The following is a 4,960-nucleotide window of genomic DNA, read 5'->3' as shown; positions in this document are numbered from 1 at the left end:
AGTAGTATTCTATTGTGTAAATGTACTACAATTTCTGTAACCATTCCTCCTTTTAGGGACATATGTATTTTTTCCAGATTCTAGCTATTATGCATAAAGCTGCTATGAACATGGTTGAACAAATGTCCTTGTTGTATACTTCAGCATATTTTGGATATACTCTTAGGAGTGGAATAGCTGGATCTTGAGGAAGCGCTATTCCTAGTTGTCTGAGAAAGCGCCAGATTGATTTTCAAAGTGGTTGTACAAGTTTACATTCCAAACAGCAATGGAGGAGGGTTCCCCTTTCTCCACATCCTCTCCAGCATGTGTTGTCACTTGAGTTTTTGATCTTAGCCATTCTGATGGGTGTTAGGTGAAATCTCAGGATTGTTTTGATTTACAATTCCTTAATGACTAAGGACTTTGAGCATTTCTTCAAGTGTTTCTCTGCCATTCCATGTTCCTCTACAGAGAATTCTCTGTTTAGCTCTGTACTCATTATTTTGCTTTTTAACTTCTTTAGTTCTTTATATACTCTGGATATTAGACCTCTGTCAGATATAGGGTTGGTGAAGATCCTTTCCCAGTCTATAGGCTGTCGTTTTGTTCTGATGACAGAAACCTTTGTCTAACAGAAGCTTTTCAGTTTCATGAGGTCCCATTTATGGATTGTTGATCTTAGAGCCTGTGCTGTTCAGGAAGCTGTCTCCTGTGCCAATGAGTTCTAGGCTCTTCCCTAAGTTTTCTTCTAACCAAATTAATGTGTCTAGTTTTATGTTGAGGTCTTTGATCCGCTTGGACTTTAGTTTTGTGCAGGGTGATAAATATGGATCTTTTTGCATTTTTCTACGTGTAGATATCCATTTAGACCAACACCATTTGTTGAAAATTCTGTCTTTTTTCCATTGGATGGTTTTGGCTTCTTTGTCAAAAATCAAGTGTCTGTAGGTGTGTGGATTTATTTCTGGGCCATCTATTCGGTTCCACTGATCCACCATTCTGTTTCTTTGCCAGTACCATGCATTTTTTTATTACTATTGCTCTGTAGTACAGATTGAGATCAGGATGGAGATACCTCCAGATGATCTGTTATTGTACAGGATTGTTTTGGCAATCTGGATTTTTTGATTTTCCATATGAAGTTGAGAATTGTTCTTTCAAGGTCTGTAAAGAATTGTGTTAGTATTTTGATAGGAATTGCATTGAATATGTAGGTTGCTTTTGGCAGGATGGCCATTTTCACTATGTTGATCCTACTAATCCATGATCATGGGAGATCTTTCAATCTTCTGATATCCTCTTCGATTTCTTTCTTTAGAGACTTGAAGTTTTTTTTTCAAACAGGTCTTTCACTTGCTTGTTTAGAGTCACACCAAGGTTCTTTAAGTTATTAATGGCTATTGTGAAAGGTGTTGTTTCCCTAAATTTCTTTCTCAGCCCCTTTGTCTTTGGCATACAGGAGGGCTTTTGATTTTTTTTTTTTAGTTATTTTTGTATCCAGCCACTTTGCTGAACGTGTTTATCAGCTGAAGGGGTTATCTGGTTGAATTTTGGGGGTCACTCATGTATACTATCATGTCATCTAAAAATAATGATACTTTGACTCCCTCCTTTCTTATTTTTATCCCCTTGATCTCCTTTGTTGTCTTATTGCTCCAGCTAGGACTTCAAGTACTATGTAGAAGAGACCTGGGGAGAGTGGGCAGCCTTGCCTTGCCCCTGATTTCAGTTTCTCTCTATTTAGTTTGATGTTGGCTGTAGGCTTGCTGTTCATTGTCTTTACTATGTTTAAGTATGTGCCTTGTATCCCTGACCTTTCCAAGACTTTAAACATGAATGGTATTGGATTTTTTCAAATGCTTTTTCGGCATCTAAGGAGATAGATGATCATGTGGTTTTTCTCCTTCAGTTTGTTTATATGGTGGATTACTTTGATGGATTTCTGTATATTGATCCGCCCTTGCATGCCTGTGATGAAGCCTACTTGATCATGGTGTATGATATGTTTTATATGTTCTTGGATTCAGTTTGCAAGTATTTTATTAAGTATTTTTGATTCAATGATAATAAGAGAGATAGGTCAGAGTTTCTCTTTTTTGTCTGGTCTTTGTGGTTTAGGTATCAAGGTGACTGTGGCTTCATAGAATGAGTTTGATAATGTTCTTTCTGTTTCTATTTTGTAGAATAATTTGAAGAATATTGGATTCAGCTCTTCTTTGATGGTCTGGCAGAATTCTTCACTGAAACCATCTGGAAGAGAGACTTATGAACACTGCTTCTATTTCCTTGGGGTTATAGGACTATTCATATGCATTGCATTTCTCTTCTGGGTAAAAAAGTTGAATCCTTTTAAAAATATGTATTGGCATGTTTACCACCACACTATGGATACAGAAATTGTGTTACATTTACACAATTGAATACTACTGAGCAATTAAAAACAAAGAAGTCATGAAATTTGCAGGCAAATTCTGGGAACTAGAAGAGATCATCCTGAGTGAGGTAACCCAGAAGCAGAAAGGCACACATGGTATATACTCACTTGTAACTGTATTAGCCATATAACATAGGATAAACATTCTAAAAGCTATAGTGCTGAATAAAGTAAACAACAAGAGAAGAGGCTGAAACCTCACTCAGAAAGGAAAACAGGATTGTTGTACATTTATATCAGTGGGTACCATTTGTTGTTGGTTATTAATATTTACTATGGTATATCTTTTAGTTAAGCAGCAGTTATTCCTAAACCAGCTGTATACCCAAATCACCACACAGAGACTAGGATATATTTATTTAGTTAACCTAGAGCACAATGCTGGTTAATAGTTATTCCATCCTAAACCCCCAAGCCCACATATTTTCCTACCATTCAGATTTCACCCATTATACTTGCTTTTAGTCATATCTTAGGTCTTGTCCATCTCTCCACATGGTTCTAAGACCTCTTCTCCCTATTCTTTGCTCCTCCCTCCTCCTTCTTTTCTCTCCCCTTCAGACCAGGATGTCGCACCCTATCCTCTCCATTGCTCAGCATTGGGGCTGGTTGTTTAATTGACAACATAGAGAATAAATGATGGCATGTATACACAAAATTGAGACAGGTAATACTTAGAATAAGCATCACAATGCAATGTCTGGATTGAAACCAAATAGTGGGGTAGAGAAATTAACATTTCAATGAACAAGGGTAAATTGTATATATTCCAAACAAACATTATACCAACACAGGATAGACATCAGTAGTAGGAGAAGACAGGGATCAGGACAAGAACCTTCCACAAGGGGCCTCTGAAAGACTCTACCCATCAGGGTATTGAAGGAGATGCTTAGACTCGTATACAAACGTTGGGCAGAGCTCAGGGACCTTATGGAAGTAGAGGGAGATAGAAAGACCTGGAGGGGACAGGTGCTTCACAAGGAGACCAACAGAGCCAAAAAACCTGGACCCAGGAGGTCCTGCAGAAACTGATTCTCCAACCAAGGATGATGCATGGAGAGGACCTAGAATCCCTGCTCAGATGAAGCCCATAGGCTGCTGCTCAGTTTCCAAGTGGGTTTCCTAGTACTGGAATCAAGAGCTGTCTCTGACATGAACTCAGTGGCTGACTTTTTGATCACATATCCCTGGGGGATGCATCCTTGCCAGGCCACAGAGGAAGATGATGCAGCCAGCCCTGATGAACCATGATAGGATAAGGTCAGATAAAAGGGGAGGAGGTACTTCCCTATCAGTGGACTAGGGGAGGGCCACAGAGGGAAGATAAGGATGGTGGGTGGGACTGGAAGAAGACAAGTTGAGGGCTACATCTGGCATACAAAGTGAATAAATGACAGTAGCTGGAGCACCAGAAAGATGGCGGAGGAAGGGGAAAGAAAAAAGATCTCTTTGGTTCCAGAAAATATACTGAAAAAGAGGAAGGCTTATCAGGCTCTGAAAGCCACCCAGGCAAAGCAGGCACTTTGGGCAAAGAGAGAGAGGAAAGTGAAAGAACTCAGGTTTAAGCGACTGGAATCATTCGTGCAGGAGTCCTGGCAGGAGCGGTGGGACAAGGTGTGAGTGCAGAGACTAGAAGTAAAGCCTCACGCTTTGGAAGTGCCTGATAAGCATTCCTTGGCCTTCGTTATATGCCTGGAAAAGATTAAGGGAGTGAGTATGTTAGTACAGAAGACCCTGGCAAAACTTCGCCTGAAGAAGTTGTTCAGTGGTGTCTTTGTCAGTGTCACCCCTTAAGTGACCTGGGGATTTCCAAATCTGAAGTCTGTCCGGGAACTCATCTTGAAATGTGGACAAGTAAGGATTAAGGAGAAGACTGTCCCCCTGACAGACAACACAGTGATTGAGGAGCACCTGGGGAAATTTGGTGTCATTTGCCTGGAAGACCTCATCCATGAAATTGCCTTCTCAGGGAAGCATTTCCAGGAGATCTCTTCATTCTTGTGCCCTTTTTACCTCTCTGTGGCCCGTCATGCTACCAAGAATAGAGTGGGCTTCCTCAGGAGATGGGCTCCCCTGGCTACCGGGATGAGCGCATCAACCAGCTCATCTGTCAGCTGAACTAGAGCAGGACCAGGATTTCCAAAAGCGCAGTGCACTGGAAGTGTTTCTGTTAAAAATTATCAAGTGTCTTCAGAGAAGATTATTTTCTGCCTTCAAAGACTGAAGGAAGGAGCCAGGAGAAAGCCAATAGGATCTGAGCATTGCAAACACCTCAACACAACCCAGGTCTACGGGGAAAAAAAAAAAACAAAAAACTATTACTCTCCACAGTGGCAGCCCCTGTCTCTGAAACCAACACAGGCCGTGGAGGAAAGAGTTGCCCTGCTTCGTCCTACCTTTATTTTGGTGTTTATTGTTGGGTGGGCAGATAGCCCAAACATCCTTCCATCCCTCCAAGACTCTTAAAGCAATGGACCAGACCAAGGGGCATTCCTAAATCTTGAAGTAAGGGTTCTTGGTATTTACTTTTTTAGTTGGCTG

The 4,960-nt window shown here is 40.8% G+C and overlaps 1 pseudogene; it reads left to right on the top strand.

The window, feature by feature from the left end:
• The first annotated feature begins 3,820 nt into the window (after positions 1-3,820).
• Positions 3,821-4,558, top strand: LOC110542994 (large ribosomal subunit protein uL30-like 1; annotated as a pseudogene).
• The last annotated feature ends 402 nt before the right edge of the window (positions 4,559-4,960 follow it).

Source organism: Meriones unguiculatus, chromosome X (genome assembly GCF_030254825.1).
Source record: "Meriones unguiculatus strain TT.TT164.6M chromosome X, Bangor_MerUng_6.1, whole genome shotgun sequence".
NCBI classification, from domain to species: Eukaryota; Metazoa; Chordata; class Mammalia; order Rodentia; family Muridae; genus Meriones; species Meriones unguiculatus.
The sequence above is the reverse complement of the archived record's forward strand: the minus strand, read 5'-3'. Positions and strand labels throughout refer to the sequence as shown.